The sequence below is a fragment of the Anabrus simplex genome, chromosome 1, assembly GCF_040414725.1.
Source record: "Anabrus simplex isolate iqAnaSimp1 chromosome 1, ASM4041472v1, whole genome shotgun sequence".
NCBI lineage: Eukaryota > Metazoa > Arthropoda > Insecta > Orthoptera > Tettigoniidae > Anabrus > Anabrus simplex.
The window spans coordinates 181,518,954-181,536,543 of record NC_090265.1 but is presented as its reverse complement, the minus strand read 5'-3'; the positions used below and the strand labels follow the sequence as shown (position 1 = coordinate 181,536,543).

The 17,590-nt window shown below is 34.4% G+C and overlaps 1 protein-coding gene across 1 annotated transcript in view; it reads left to right on the top strand.

Moving 5' to 3' along the window:
- LOC136885424 (aminopeptidase Q) overlaps positions 1 to 17,590 on the top strand; it is a 256,957-nt gene that overhangs the window by 17,068 nt on the left and 222,299 nt on the right. The gene's annotated exons all lie outside the window — the stretch shown is intronic.

The window sequence follows — 17,590 nt, the reverse complement described above, 5'->3', positions numbered from 1 at the left end:
TTGAGATCATGCAACAGTAGCTCATAAGTGAATTGTGTAAAAACGTACATAAATTAGGCCTACTGTACTTATGTTTATAGCTGACGTGTTGGTACTTAATTTTACCTTTGTAAGTGAATTGTGTAACAACATACATAAATTAGGGCTACTGTACTTATGCAGAGTCTTTTGAAGAACATTCTGTTCTGGAGAAGAAGAAAACTAGACAGTTTACAAATGATGAAAAATTAAAGTTTATTGAGAAAGTGGATGCTAATCTACACATGAAATGTGTGCAAATCACCCAGATGCTGGGCATTCCTTTGACAACTTTAAAAATAACTGTAAGTAACGTGTATATTTCACGTTTCTAAGAATGTTTTTCCTTGATGTTTTACTATGTTGGAGTTCTTAAAATGCATTTTTCTTTATTTATTTCATTAATTATAACTGTAAACACTTATTTCTTTGTTTTCACTGTAATTATTTTTATGTACAAACCTAACCTTAAATTTAACAGTGAAATTGTTTCCATTTCTTTAACACTTTTCTTGGTCCCCATAAAAACGTCCTAACCAGTTTTGGCTGTAGCATATTAAGATGTTATTTCCTGTCTGAATCCTTGTAACAATAAATATGGGTGTGTATGTTAGGAAATACAATCCATGATGTTTCAGCAAATAAGACACTAGTTCCCTGAGTAAGAAGACAAAACTTGATGTATGGTATTCATAGGATTTAAGAACCTGTCTGACTGTTGCAACTTTCTCGGTGGTTTCTAGTCAGTTATACAAATAAATACTGTAAGTATTTCCTTCATCGCCAGTCTTTGTTTGGGAAGTAAAACACAGTTGAGCTGAAGTGCTAATTACACTGCCCTAATCTCTCAGAGGCTATCCCTCCACATGCATCACTAAACTTTAGATCAGGCAAGTACTATACTTTCACTCATATTGTTTTAAAAGGAAGTACAACTAGGCAAGCATCCTCTCTTAACACAATCAAAGAAAGAAGAGGAAGAAGTCTGACCCTTCGAAGAATGCGGCTATCGGCAAAAGAAAGAGAAGGGCTATGAAAGTTGTGAAAAATGATGAACTCCCTAGGCATAATACACCTAATATTGTTGTGGTCAGAAGAGAACAAGAAAGGAACAAGTTAGGTCAGATAGGAAAGTTGAAGGCAAGGAGGCTGGCTTAAGTGTGTAAACAATGCCATCAACCCATGCTATCGTTTAGTTGCCCTCTTACAATAGTCATGGGATATCCTGCTGTCCCCAAACATAGGGCTTTTTATTTGTATTGTAACATTGTAAAAACTCCCCAGTTCTCATGAGATAACTATCTCCCATAGAAAATTAAGATCAGCTGTTACAGTGTATTGCCCATATTTTAAAGTGAACACATGTATAATGCCATGTTCCAGAAGATTTCAGAACAAGTTACAGGACACTGAAGATGGGGAAAGCTTTTTTAGAAACACTGTGTGGAGAGATAACCATCCAGTCATAGGTAATCAGGAACTGAGTTTCCATTTACAAGTACATCCATATGCTAGTTGTCCTTAAAAATGAGATGTTCTCTGTCTGCTCAAAGGTATCTGGACACTAACTTAAATTGTAATTAGTCTATCCTTATGACACATTTTTCATTTGTGGATATTAATAAGAAGGTAGCTGATAGGGACCCTCTTCAGAGGCAGCCCTGCCCAGGAAGTGGTGACACACCCAGAGAGTCCCAGAGCACACTGACTCAATGTGTATCATCTGGTAAGAGCCCCAGTTCAGGGTTATGAGTGAAGACCTCAATGGAATCTACAGCGGAAAAGATGGACTTCGAAATGGTGGAGATTGCGGAAGAAGCAGCCCAGTACTCAGGGAATAGTATGAGTACACTATTCATCAGCAGCATTTGTTTCTCATGTTAGGGGCAGCTGCAAGGGTGTCTGTTCCCCACGTAAAGGGGGGCCTGATTAATTGCTGGAAGTAGCTCTAAAATACCATTGGGAGTGGCAACCTCATTGTAGCAATAGCCAGAAACTGAGAAATGGTAAATATCAGTCTTGGAAAATTTTTGGGCAAACCCCGCAAAAAGTGATGTGCAGTTCTTGTGTTTGGGGGAGCTGTGATAAGTGGGCAACCAGCAACCAATATTGTAAAGGTGGGAATAATCAATGTTATGATCCTGACAGGAAAATCAGAAGAGCTGATTGTGAAAGAGATTGTTGCAATGATCAGACTGAGTGAGGTTGAGTGGAAAAGAAAGGAAGTGAAGAAGATGAGTAGAGGGTACTCCCTATACTCGAGATGAGGAGGTGAGGGAAAGAATGGAGTACGAAAGATTGTTCACAAAACCCCAGATGAAAATGCAGATACTGGGTGAGTTGGTCGTTTGGTCAGGGGCACGCGACTCTGAGCTGGCATCCGGGAGATAGTGGGTTCGAATCCCACTGTTGGCAGCCCTGAAGACGGTTTTCCGTGGTTTCCCATTTTCACACCAGGTGAATGCTGGGGCTGTACCTTAATTAAGGCCATGGCCCCTTCCTTCCAACTCCTAGGCCTTTCTATCCCATCATCACCATAAGACCTATCTGTGTCAGTGCAACGTAAAGCAACTAGCAAAAGAAGAAAAAAAAGAAAATGCAGATAAGATAGACAGTGTTCGTGACAGGATAATCAGAGTACAACTGAGGATGGAAGAAGGAGTGAAAGACTTCATCCAAGTTTATGCACCTCAAATTGGAAACAGAGAGGAAAAATATAGAGGAATTCTTGGAGACACTCAAGGGGGTAATCACCAATGTGGAAGTGATAGTCATATGAGACCTCAACCACAGGGTAGAAATGACAGAATTGGGAAAGAAGAAGTGATTGGTCTTTTTGTATACCGTATGGAGGAAGAAACAGTGCGGGAGATAAATTGATTGTTTTTAGTGAGAGAAACGGAATGATTGTGGGTAACACTTGGTTTGGAAAAAAGAATAGTAGGAAGATCACTAGATATGGCTGGATGAAAGAAGGATGTAAACAATTATTGATTTTTTTTAAATTGAGAAAACAAATCATAAACAGTGAATGGATGTAACAGCATTTCCAGGTGAGGCATTTGACGAAGACCACAGAGTAGTGGTAGCAAAATTGAAAATAGGTAAAATTGTGAGAGTAAAAGAAATAAGACAGAAGAAAATAAAAGTATGGAAATTAAAAGATAAAGGAACTCAGGAGAAATTTTGGGAGAATTTAAAACAGCACATCCCTAAATCAGAAATGTAAAGCGTAGAAGAAGAATGGACCAAATTTAAAAACAGTAATAATAATGTTATTGGCTTTATGTCCCACTAACTACTTTTATGGATTTCAGAGACACCAAGATGCCAAGGTTTTTTACATGCCAGTGAATCTACCAACGCAAGGCTGACGTATTTGAGCACTTTGAAATACCACTGGACTGAGCCAGGATCGAACCTGCCAAGTTGGGATCAGAAGGCCAGCGCCTCAACCGTCTGAGCCACTCAGCCCGGCAAATTTAGAAAACACATTTGTAAGGTGTGCAGAGAAGATTTGTGGCAGAACTTTGGTGAGAGTGAAGAAGAGACACCTTAGTGGAATGGAAAGGTGAAGGAGGTTGTTAAACAAAAGAAGAAAGTATGGCAAGAATGGAATAGAGATAGGAAAGAAGGAAGTAAAATTAAGTACCAGGAAATTAAAAGTAAGTGTAAAAAAAGTGGTAAATGTGGAAAATCAAAAATGTTGGGAGAGATTCATGTAAGAATTGAAAAAGGATGTAAAAAAATGGTGGAAAAATGGTGTTGTATGGATTGATAAAAAAATAAAAGGAAAGAAAAATTCTACACAAAACATGTGAAGGAAGAGAGTGGAAATGTAATAACAGACCCAGAGAAGATAAATAGATTACTTTGATAAATTCTTGATTGTGAGCAATGATGCAGAAGAGAGTGTAATGGTAAATGAGGATGATCCAGAAATGGAGAGTGATACTGCAATGGCAGGGGTGGAAATATGGCTGTTAAAGAAATGAAAACAGCAAAAAGAGCAGGGATGGATAAAATATGTGAGGAATTGATAAAGGCAGCAGGACTTATTGGTCTATATTGGTTATATAGGCTGCTTAGGTGTATGTGAAGAAAAGGCAAGTACGTGGCGATTGGTGTAAAGGTGTAATAATACCAGTATTTAAGAAAGGCAATATGAAGGTGTGTGAAAATTATCGAGGAATTACACTGTTGTCACAAGTAGCCAAAATATTGAAGAGAATAATAGAAAGGAGGATGAGAGAGAGAGTGGAAAGAAATTTAGACGAAGAACAGTATGGCTTTCAACAGGGCAGGTCAACAATAGACCCCATATTTACCATGTGGTTACTGATGGAAAAACAGTGGAAGTATGTGAAAGATGTGGAGATTGTATTCCTTGATGTAGTGAACCATACAATAGTGTTAATCGAGAAAAGGTGTGGGAAACCCTGAAAAGAAACGGATGTGGTAAGCAATCAAGGGAATTAGTGAAAGCAATGTATAAAAATTGTTCCAGTTGTGTCCAGACTCCAGTGGGGAGAACAGATTGGTTGAGAACCCAAACTGGCCTAAGACTTATATTTATAATGGTTATGATGAAATTCTAAAGAAACAAGGCAACATATAGAGGGGATGTGAAAATATTGTTTTGCGAATGACATGGTGATCCGGGGAGTCAACAATACAGAAATACAAATCTAACTAGAGCCTCCCAAAGGTATCACCACCTTGACGAAGGCAAAATATATTTTGCCGGGTGTTTATTGGAGGCTTGCGTGGTCAAATGATCCTTAGAGCTATGCCAGCAGGAGCATCTGCTCCTGGTAGGGCCACCCAAGCTGGACAGGTCTAAGGTGATGATCCAGACTAAGAGTGATACGCTGGTCCTCCGGGTTGGGGGGTTGAGCGTAGGGTTAACTCCTCTAAATCGTAAAAAAATGACTGTTACGGATACCTTAAGAATGAATAAAGCAGGACTGGAAAACTTGGTGACGAACCGGCGAGAAAAACAGCTAAAGAGAAGGAAAAAGGATATTATATTAGCAACGTGGAATGTTAAGACATTATAGGAAAACTTGATGGAAGGAGGAGGAGAGGAAGACCCAGGAAAAGATGGATTGGTGATGTTGAGGATGACCTTAGAAAGTTAGGAGTTAAACGTTGGAGAAGAAAAGCTGAGGACCGAGATAAATGGAGGCAGGTGATAAAGGAGACCAAGGACCTACAAGGACTGTAGCGCCGACCAGTAAGTAAGTAAGTAAGTAAGTAAGTAAGTAAGTAAGTATGTAAGTAAATCTAACTAGAGGCTTTAAATTACATTATTGAGAAATATGGAATGAAAATTAGTGTGGAAAAGAGCAAAACAGTGCTGATGACAAGAGGAGAAAGAGAAGGAAAAGAAATTGTTAGTATCAGGGAACAAAACCTTAAAGTTGTTGAATGCTTCAAATATTTGGGAAGTGAAATAATGCAAGATGCATTGGAGACACAGAGAAATATAGAGGAGTAAGAAACAAAATTAATAGACTAACAAGGAAGTTAAGAATAACTGTAAAGAGATAGAAGAACATATGGCTAAGGGCAATACTGAAAGAGAATATACAGAAATCAGGAAATAGTTTAGAACTAGGAAAAACACTCTTAACATTCTGAGAAAGAAGAATGGAGAAATGATAATAAGTTAAGAATAAAAAACAGAAAGAAAGATGGAAAGATACTCAGAAGAATTGTATAGGGGACAAATGCAAGATGACATCCTGGAAGAGGAATGAGAAATTTGAGAGGAAGATATTGGCTCACCTATTATAAAAGTGGAATTTGACAGAGTTTTAAATGAATTAAAATGTAGAAAAGCACCAGGACCAGATGTATTACCAGGCAAAATCCTGCAGGCAATGGGAGAAAAGAGCAAATTTAACCTTTACAAGTTCATTAATGAAATGTATATGAAGGGAAGTATTCCAGAAGACTTTGAACGGACAATCATTGAATCCTATTCCAAAGAAGAGGGGAGCACAAAAATGCAAAGAACACAGAACCTTAAGGCTCAAATCTCAGGCCTCAAAAATCTCAACAAGTTTTATCTACCATCTTATGGAAAGGAAAAGTGAAGAGAATCTTTCAGTAGATACATTTCAATTTTGCCAAGGTGGAGGAACCCGAGAAGCCATACTCAGTCTCAGGCTAATCATGGAGAAAGCTCTGCAAGTAGATAAATCCTTAGTGATAGCATTTAATGACGTGGAAAAGGTGTTCAATCACATGAATTGGAATGTTTTGTTCAAAGCCCTAAGGGACCTCAAAATAGGCAACAGGGATCATAGAATTATATTCTAGCTGTACAAGAACCAGATAGCACTGATAGGGAAGCAGAAATTGGAAGCAAATATCTATAAAGGAGTGAGGCAGGGATATGGTCTATCACCAATGTTGTTTAACATTTATATTGAAGAACATTAAAAGAATACCGGGTAAGGAATACATGTGGGGTTAACATCAATGGAAGGCAGTACAACACCATACGCTATTACATGTAATAAATATCATTTTTGGTCCGTATTGATGATATTAGATTGAAATAATAACATTAAGTTATTTATTAGACCACCTAATCAATACAAAATCGTCTTGGATGATTTACATAAATTTGTTAGCTAATAGTGGGACATGTTTCGCCTTCCCTGAAGGCATCATCAGCCATAGTCTTAACCTTAAATTAAAAATAAGCGTCTAAATAACATGTAGTGATGAAATGAATTTTAAAATCTTGAAGAGATTTGAAGTAAAATAACATTAAAAATAACAATGATGGTTTGAAAATACAATGTGATGAGATACAATAGTGGAAGTATTAGCAAAATTAACATTAGAAGGCTGCTAAAATAAGTACAATGGATAAAACAGATTGTTATACAACCAGTAGGTAAGATTGCATAAAAGTAAAGTTGATAGTCATGGCGGTTATAATTAGACGATGGCGAAAAATCTTATATAATCAAAGTAAAGAGGAGAGAATAAAAGTCAAAGTTAGTCGAGAGATCCGAAGTTCATCATGATCTTGAAGATAAAAGACGAAAGTCAGATGCATATGGTGAAGTTGTAGAACACGTTGAGGATATGAAGTTGGTGAATAGAAGTTGAAGAACAGTTTCAAATAGGATCACTATGGACCATCTCAAAATTTGAAGTGATGTTCAAATGTTGTAAATTGTGAGTTTGTAGATATTCTAGTTGAAAAAGCATATACAAGTGGAATCTGTAAATGGAAGCAAGAAACGTAGAGTTAATTGTGTGAAAAGATATTTGAAAAATATTGAAGTAGAATTGTATGCACTTACCATTTGACGGTGACAAAGATAGCTTGTAATATTATGAGTTAGAAGTATTTGCAACAGTAGACTTCTTGCTACGTGTGTTATAACTGAAGTTTTGTGCTGGAGGGGGATCTGTTTGCGTTGACGTAACTATTGGAGGGGGGCTGCTATTGGTGGGAGGGAAGGAAGAGAGTGTATTACTGCGCGTATTGTAACGGTGTAAGGCTATTGGAGGGAGCGATGTTCCGGTGGGTGTGGCTATGGGTTTATTGGTTGTATTTGAATTAGAGGTACTAGCGGCGGGGGGAAGGGAGGGGGGTATATTAGCTGTAGGGGAGGTGGGAACTCTAATTGATGTGAGGTTGAAGATTTTTAAGAATTTGTTGGTGAGGGAAGTTGATTCTCGTAATAAAATAAGAATCTGTTCATACAAGGGGCTTTTTTTATCAATAGTGTCATTTAGATTTTTATCTTTATTAAAATGTTGGTCGAGGAAAATAAATAAGTTTTCATATTCTGTCATGAGTTTGCTTTTATCGACTCTTTTTAGGATATGGAGGTCTTGTTCTATTGTGGTGAATTTATGCCCGGTGTCCCTCATATGGTTGGCCATTGCGGAGAATTTGTTGTGTCTTTGGGCATTGTAATGCTCGGCGTATCTGGTAGAGAAGCTGCGGCCAGTTTGGCCAACATAAGAAAAATTACATGTAGAGCATTTCAATCTGTATATTCCTGATCCAGAGTAACTATTGTCTGTGATGTTGATAGAGTTGTGATTGAAGAATAAATTACGATTAGTGTTTTTTGTTGTGTAGGCTATTTTTATTTCGTGCTTCATTAATGAATTGGTTATCGGGTAAATGCTATGGTTAGTGAACGTGAATTTAGCGTATTTAGGTTTGACGGGTTTTAATGGAGTTAAATTGGTAGCTAGTTTCAGTGTGGTTTTATTGATGATTTTATCAATCATATTCGTGTTAAATCCATTGAATTTAGCTATTTCCTTGATGAATAGTAATTCTTTCTTTAAATTAGTAGAGGACATAGGGATCTTTAATGCTCTATATATTAAACTGTGATAAGTGGCTTTTTTATGTGAGTTGGGATGTAAAGAATCATTTTTTATGGTTGTTGGAGAAAAGGTGGGTTTTCTGTATATTTGGAAGTCGAATTTGTTCAATGCTCGTGTGATTTTGATATCTAAGAAGTTCAAAGAGTTATTAAACTCATCTTCTTTAGTGAATTTAATATTATTATCTAAGTTGTTGAGGAATGATAGTATGTTATTGCTGTTGTTGATTTGTTTATCAATGATAGCTATGGTATCATCAACATAGCGATGCCAAAGACAGAGTCCGTTGATGTTATTAATAATCTTACTATGTTCGAGATTATCTAAGTATATATCGGCTAGTATTCCAGATAACGGGTCTCCCATCGCTAGACCTTCTTGTTTGTAAATTTTCTTATTGAAGGTAAAATAGTTGTTGTCTAAAACGAAATTAAGTAATTTTAACCATTCATCAATTTCGATTTTACTCAATGTGCTATGTTTCAACAGATTGTTTTTTATGATGTTAATAGTATTGTTGATAGGGATATTAGTATACATGTTGGTGATGTCAAAAGAACATAAAGCGTGGTTTGGTTGTAGACTGAACTTATTTAGGGAATTACAAAGTTCGATCGAGTTCTTTATGGGGTTGGAGTTGTGAAATTTGAAGTGTTTTTTTAGGAATTTGTGTAGGAATTGAGAGGTTTTATAGGTAGGACTATTGATACTATTAATTATAGGCCGAATGGGGACATCATTTTTATGAATTTTGGGCAGTGATCTCACTGTAGGTAATTTTGGGTTCATTACAGTTAATTTCTGATAATCTTGATCATTTAAAATGAAGTTAGAATTTTTAAGAAGGTTCTTTAAGTTACGCTGTATTTTGTTTGTTGGATCTTTGTTAATTAAGGTATAGGTATTGTCTGAAAAAAAGGTTTCAGTTTTATTGATGTAATCTTGTTTGTTCATTATTACTATGGTGTTGCCCTTATCTGCTTTTGTAATTACTACGTTGTTGTTATGGATTTTGGATTTTAGGTTTAGAATTTGTTTCGAGACATTGTAGTTATTATTAGATGTTATCTCATTAATCAAAGTTGGGAGTTTCTTTTTTACTTCATATCGTACGTCATTCTGTTTATCAATTGGGATTTGTTTATCGATATTAGTTTCGGTTTCAGCGATGGTAGTGATGATGTCTTCTGCCTTTTTGTGATTAGGCCAATTATGTTTGATGCCTTTATCTAATAGATTTAATTCTTGGTTAGAGAAGGTTGCATTAGATAGGTTGATTGTAGTGGGAATGTTAGTCAAATGGGAAGGGGATACTTTGTTGTTTGTATTTTGGTCAGGAGTTTTACATTTGTTTTCTTGAAGACAAAGTAATTTATGGTTTAGGGTTTTCTGTTTCTTGTCTAATACGTAAGATAGTTTGAGGTCAGTGTACCTTAAAAATGAGCTCCATTCAAGTGGGGGTAATTTCTGAGAGATGGTCAAATGAGTCCTATATAATTGTAAATTTAGTAAAGATTTCTTCTTGTATAATAGTTTAATTTCATTTTTCAACCATATGTTGTTTACTTTCTTTTGAGTGGCATTAGATTTTGAATAGGGATGACTTTTTCTTTGTAAAGATTTGAGAAATTTAGGTACCAACTCTAATTTCAAGCAATCTTTGAGAAACTTGATATCTCTAGAAAACTTGCCTATTTTAATTTTTAGGTTCAAGTACTTGTTAGGTTTTACTATTGCCTGGTTGGCATTGACATTACATGTAATAAATATCATTTTTGGTCCGTATTGATGATATTAGATTGAAATAATAACATTAAGTTATTTATTAGACCACCTAATCAATACAAAATCGTCTTGGATGATTTACATAAATTTGTTAGCTAATAGTGGGACATGTTTCGCCTTCCCTGAAGGCATCATCAGCCATAGTCTTAACCTTAAATTAAAAATAAGCGTCTAAATAACATGTAGTGATGAAATGAATTTTAAAATCTTGAAGAGATTTGAAGTAAAATAACATCAAAAATAACAATGATGGTTTGAAAATACAATGTGATGAGATACAATAGTGGAAGTATTAGCAAAATTAACATTAGAAGGCTGCTAAAATAAGTACAATGGATAAAACAGATTGTTATACAACCAGTAGGTAAGATTGCATAAAAGTAAAGTTGATAGTCATGGCGGTTATAATTAGACGATGGCGAAAAATCTTATATAATCAAAGTAAAGAGGAGAGAATAAAAGTCAAAGTTAGTCGAGAGATCCGAAGTTCATCATGATCTTGAAGATAAAAGACGAAAGTCAGATGCATATGGTGAAGTTGTAGAACACGTTGAGGATATGAAGTTGGTGAATAGAAGTTGAAGAACAGTTTCAAATAGGATCACTATGGACCATCTCAAAATTTGAAGTGATGTTCAAATGTTGTAAATTGTGAGTTTGTAGATATTCTAGTTGAAAAAGCATATACAAGTGGAATCTGTAAATGGAAGCAAGAAACGTAGAGTTAATTGTGTGAAAAGATATTTGAAAAATATTGAAGTAGAATCGTATGCACTTACCATTTGACGGTGACAAAGATAGCTTGTAATATTATGAGTTAGAAGTATTTGCAACAGTAGACTTCTTGCTACGTGTGTTATAACTGAAGTTTTGTGCTGGAGGGGGATCTGTTTGCGTTGACGTAACTATTGGAGGGGGGCTGCTATTGGTGGGAGGGAAGGAAGAGAGTGTATTACTGCGCGTATTGTAACGGTGTAAGGCTATTGGAGGGAGCGATGTTCCGGTGGGTGTGGCTATGGGTTTATTGGTTGTATTTGAATTAGAGGTACTAGCGGGGGGGGGAAGGGAGGGGGGTATATTAGCTGTAGGGGAGGTGGGAACTCTAATTGATGTGAGGTTGAAGATTTTTAAGAATTTGTTGGTGAGGGAAGTTGATTCTCGTAATAAAATAAGAATCTGTTCATACAAGGGGCTTTTTTTATCAATAGTGTCATTTAGATTTTTATCTTTATTAAAATGTTGGTCGAGGAAAATAAATAAGTTTTCATATTCTGTCATGAGTTTGCTTTTATCGACTCTTTTTAGGATATGGAGGTCTTGTTCTATTGTGGTGAATTTATGCCCGGTGTCCCTCATATGGTTGGCCATTGCGGAGAATTTGTTGTGTCTTTGGGCATTGTAATGCTCGGCGTATCTGGTAGAGAAGCTGCGGCCAGTTTGGCCAACATAAGAAAAATTACATGTAGAGCATTTCAATCTGTATATTCCTGATCCAGAGTAACTATTGTCTGTGATGTTGATAGAGTTGTGATTGAAGAATAAATTACGATTAGTGTTTTTTGTTGTGTAGGCTATTTTTATTTCGTGCTTCATTAATGAATTGGTTATCGGGTAAATGCTATGGTTAGTGAACGTGAATTTAGCGTATTTAGGTTTGACGGGTTTTAATGGAGTTAAATTGGTAGCTAGTTTCAGTGTGGTTTTATTGATGATTTTATCAATCATATTCGTGTTAAATCCATTGAATTTAGCTATTTCCTTGATGAATAGTAATTCTTTCTTTAAATTAGTAGAGGACATAGGGATCTTTAATGCTCTATATATTAAACTGTGATAAGTGGCTTTTTTATGTGAGTTGGGATGTAAAGAATCATTTTTTATGGTTGTTGGAGAAAAGGTGGGTTTTCTGTATATTTGGAAGTCGAATTTGTTCAATGCTCGTGTGATTTTGATATCTAAGAAGTTCAAAGAGTTATTAAACTCATCTTCTTTAGTGAATTTAATATTATTATCTAAGTTGTTGAGGAATGATAGTATGTTATTGCTGTTGTTGATTTGTTTATCAATGATAGCTATGGTATCATCAACATAGCGATGCCAAAGACAGAGTCCGTTGATGTTATTAATAATCTTACTATGTTCGAGATTATCTAAGTATATATCGGCTAGTATTCCAGATAACGGGTCTCCCATCGCTAGACCTTCTTGTTTGTAAATTTTCTTATTGAAGGTAAAATAGTTGTTGTCTAAAACGAAATTAAGTAATTTTAACCATTCATCAATTTCGATTTTACTCAATGTGCTATGTTTCAACAGATTGTTTTTTATGATGTTAATAGTATTGTTGATAGGGATATTAGTATACATGTTGGTGATGTCAAAAGAACATAAAACGTGGTTTGGTTGTAGACTGAACTTATTTAGGGAATTACAAAGTTCGATCGAGTTCTTTATGGGGTTGGAGTTGTGAAATTTGAAGTGTTTTTTTAGGAATTTGTGTAGGAATTGAGAGGTTTTATAGGTAGGACTATTGATACTATTAATTATAGGCCGAATGGGGACATCATTTTTATGAATTTTGGGCAGTGATCTCACTGTAGGTAATTTTGGGTTCATTACAGTTAATTTCTGATAATCTTGATCATTTAAAATGAAGTTAGAATTTTTAAGAAGGTTCTTTAAGTTACGCTGTATTTTGTTTGTTGGATCTTTGTTAATTAAGGTATAGGTATTGTCTGAAAAAAAGGTTTCAGTTTTATTGATGTAATCTTGTTTGTTCATTATTACTATGGTGTTGCCCTTATCTGCTTTTGTAATTACTACGTTGTTGTTATGGATTTTGGATTTTAGGTTTAGAATTTGTTTCGAGACATTGTAGTTATTATTAGATGTTATCTCATTAATCAAAGTTGGGAGTTTCTTTTTTACTTCATATCGTACGTCATTCTGTTTATCAATTGGGATTTGTTTATCGATATTAGTTTCGGTTTCAGCGATGGTAGTGATGATGTCTTCTGCCTTTTTGTGATTAGGCCAATTATGTTTGATGCCTTTATCTAATAGATTTAATTCTTGGTTAGAGAAGGTTGCATTAGATAGGTTGATTGTAGTGGGAATGTTAGTCAAATGGGAAGGGGATACTTTGTTGTTTGTATTTTGGTCAGGAGTTTTACATTTGTTTTCTTGAAGACAAAGTAATTTATGGTTTAGGGTTTTCTGTTTCTTGTCTAATACGTAAGATAGTTTGAGGTCAGTGTACCTTAAAAATGAGCTCCATTCAAGTGGGGGTAATTTCTGAGAGATGGTCAAATGAGTCCTATATAATTGTAAATTTAGTAAAGATTTCTTCTTGTATAATAGTTTAATTTCATTTTTCAACCATATGTTGTTTACTTTCTTTTGAGTGGCATTAGATTTTGAATAGGGATGACTTTTTCTTTGTAAAGATTTGAGAAATTTAGGTACCAACTCTAATTTCAAGCAATCTTTGAGAAACTTGATATCTCTAGAAATCTTGCCTATTTTAATTTTTAGGTTCAAGTACTTGTTAGGTTTTACTATTGCCTGGTTGGCATTGACATTACATGTAATAAATATCCTTTTTGGTCCGTATTGATGATATTAGATTGAAATAATAACATTAAGTTATTTATTAGACCACCTAATCAATACAAAATCGTCTTGGATGATTTACATAAATTTGTTAGCTAATAGTGGGACATGTTTCGCCTTCCCTGAAGGCATCATCAGCCATAGTCTTAACCTTAAATTAAAAATAAGCGTCTAAATAACATGTAGTGATGAAATGAATTTTAAAATCTTGAAGAGATTTGAAGTAAAATAACATTAAAAATAACAATGATGGTTTGAAAATACAATGTGATGAGATACAATAGTGGAAGTATTAGCAAAATTAACATTAGAAGGCTGCTAAAATAAGTACAATGGATAAAACAGATTGTTATACAACCAGTAGGTAAGATTGCATAAAAGTAAAGTTGATAGTCATGGCGGTTATAATTAGACGATGGCGAAAAATCTTATATAATCAAAGTAAAGAGGAGAGAATAAAAGTCAAAGTTAGTCGAGAGATCCGAAGTTCATCATGATCTTGAAGATAAAAGACGAAAGTCAGATGCATATGGTGAAGTTGTAGAACACGTTGAGGATATGAAGTTGGTGAATAGAAGTTGAAGAACAGTTTCAAATAGGATCAGGGACCGTACACAACAGTAAAGAAGTTAGCACTGGAGAGAATACCTCTGTCACGAGGATGATAATGCTGCACCAACCATATAAGGTTGAGGAAATAAAGAAGAAGCAAGGTTGGATAAGGAGATCAGCAAAAGTGTACAATGGGAAATACATTCTACCAGAATGTACAGAACTTGGTGTGGAACAGAAAAGTTCCTATGAAATGTAAAGAGATAATGTACAAACTATATATATAAAATAACTTGTCCTGACTGACTGCCTGACTGATTCATCATCGCCGAGCCAAAACTACTGGACATAAAGAAATGAAATTTTGGGGATACATTAAGATGTAGGTGCTCGCTAAGAGAGGATTTTTGGATATTCCATCGCTAAGGGGGTGAAAAGGGGGGTGAAATTTTAAAATGAGTGTATCTATATCTCAAAACTTTAAAAGTTTACAGATGTAAAAATTGGTATTTAGAAGTTTCTTTAAAAGTAAGGAAACACATATTTTTTTGTTTTCAGAAAATCCCAATAGGAGGGGTGAAAAAGGGTGAAAAATTGGTTGAATGCCTTTAATCAGGATACCGGTACTTATATCTCAGAAACTGAACATACTACAGACCTGAAAATTTGTAATTTTAATCTCTTTTAAAAATAAAGAAACACATATTTTTTTGTTTTTGGAAAATCCAATTAATGTGAGGGTGAAAAGGGGGTGAATTTTTAAAATGAGTGTATCTATATCTTAAAACTTTGAAAGTTTGCAGATGTAAAAATTGGTATTTAGAATCTTCATTAAAAATAAACACGTATTTTTTGTTTCCCAGACCTGGAAATTGGTGTTTGGGATCCCCTTTAAAAATAAACATGTATTTTTTTGATTTTTGGAAAATCAAAATAAGGGGGGGGGGAATTTTTAAAATGAGTGTATCTATATCTCGAAACTTTTAAAGTTTATAGATATAAAAATTAGTATTTAGAATCTCCTTTAAAAATAAAGAAACATGTATTTTTTTGTTTTCGGAAAATCCCAATACGAAGGGTGGAAAAGGGTGAAAAATGGGTTGAATGCCTTTAATGAGGCTACTTATATTTCAGAACCTGAAGATATTAGAGACCTGAAAACTGGTATTTGGGATCTACTTTAAAAATAAAGAAACAGGAATTTTTTTTGTTTTTGGAAAATCCAAATAATGGGGACGAGGGGGTGAAAACGGGGGTGAATTTTTAAAATGAGTGTATCTACATCTTAAAACTTGAAAAGTTTACAGATGTAAAAATTAGTATTTAGAATCTCCTTTAAAAATAAAGAAACATGTATTTTTTGTTTTAGAGAAATCCCAACAGGAGGGGTGAAAAAGGGGTTGAATGCCTTTAATGAGGATACTTATATCTCAGAAAGTGAAGATACTACAGACCTGAAAATTGGTATTTGGGATCTCTTTTAAAAATAAAGAAACAATTTTTTTTTGTTTTTAGAAAATCAAAATAGTGGGGGGTGAAAAGGGGGTGGATTTTTAAAATGACTGTATCTATATCTCAAAAATTTAAAAGTTTGTACATTTAAAAATTGATATTTAGAATCTCCTTTAAAAATATAGGAACACAAATTTTTTTGTTTTCTGTAAATCCCAATAGGAGGGGTGTAAAAGGATGAATAATGGGTTGAATGCCTTTAATGAGGATACATATATCTCAGAAACTGATGATATTACAGAACTGAAAATTTATATATGGGATCTCCTTTAAAAATAAAGAAACATGTATTTTTTTTTTTGGAAAATCCAAATAAAGGGGGGAGGGTAAAAATGGGGTGAATTTTTAAAATTGGTATTTAGAATCTCCTTCAAAAATAAAGAAACATGTATTTTTTGTTTTCGGAAAATCCCAATAGGAAGGGTGGATAAGGGTGAAAAATGGGTTGAATGCCTTTAATGTGGCTACTTATATTTCAGAACCTGAAGAGATTACAGACCTGAAAACTGGTATTTGGGATCTACTTTAAAAATAAAGAAACAGGAATTTTTTCGTTTTTGGAAAATCCAATTAATGGGGGGTGAAAAGGGGGGGGGGGGTGAAAAGGTGGGTGAATTTTTAAAATGAGTGTATCTACATCTTAAAACTTGAAAAGTTTACAGATGTAAAAATTGGTATTTTAGAATCTCCTTTAAAAATAAAGAAACATGTATTTTTTGTTTTAGGAAAATCCCAATAGGAGGGGTGAAAAAGGGGTTGAATGCCTTTAATGAGGATACTTATATCTCAGAAAGTGAAGATACTACAGACCTGAAAATTGGTAATTGGGATCTCTTTTAAAAATAAAGAAACAATTTTTTTTGCTTTTGGAAAATCGAAATAGTAGGGGGTGAAAAGGGGGTGGATTTTTAAAATGACTGTATCTATATCTCAAAACTTTAAAAGTTTGCACATGTAAAATTGATATTTAGAATCTCCTTTAAAAATTAAGGAACACGTATTTTTTAGTTTTCTGTAAATCCCAATAGGAGGTGTGTAAAAGGGTGAATAATGGCTTGAATGACTTTAATGAGGATACATATATCTCAGAAACTGATGATATTACAGAACTGAAAATTTTTGTATGGGATCTCCTTTAAAAATTAAAGAAACACTTATTTTTTTGTTTTTGGAAAATCCAATTATTGGCGGTTAAACAGGAGTGACAAATTGGGGTGAATTTTTTGAAAGACTATATCTACAGAATACCTGAGAAACGTAAAATGTTACAGACGTAAAAAGTGGTATTTGGAATCTCCTGTAAATATAAAGAAACATAAGTGATTTGTTTTTGGAAACTCCACTTAAGAGGAACTAAAAAGGGGGTGAAATTTTAAAATGAGAATTTCTACAGTAGAACTCAAAAACTTAACATGTTGCAGAAGTGAAAAATGGTATTTTTTTTATCTCTATTAAAAATCAAGAAACGTGTATTTTTAGTTTTCGGAAATACCACTTGGGTGGAGGGGGGGGGGGTAAAACTGTCTGAAAATGGTGTTGAATTCTTTTAATTAGGCTACTGATATCTCAAAAATTAAGATGTTACAGACGTGAAATTTGATTTGGAATCTGCTTTAAAAGTAAAGAAACGTGTATTCTCGGAAAATCCAATGAAAGGGGGGGGGGGGGAGAAGGTGAAAGAATTGAAAAATTAATTGATTTAATTGTATGAAAATACTTACATCTAATAAAAACT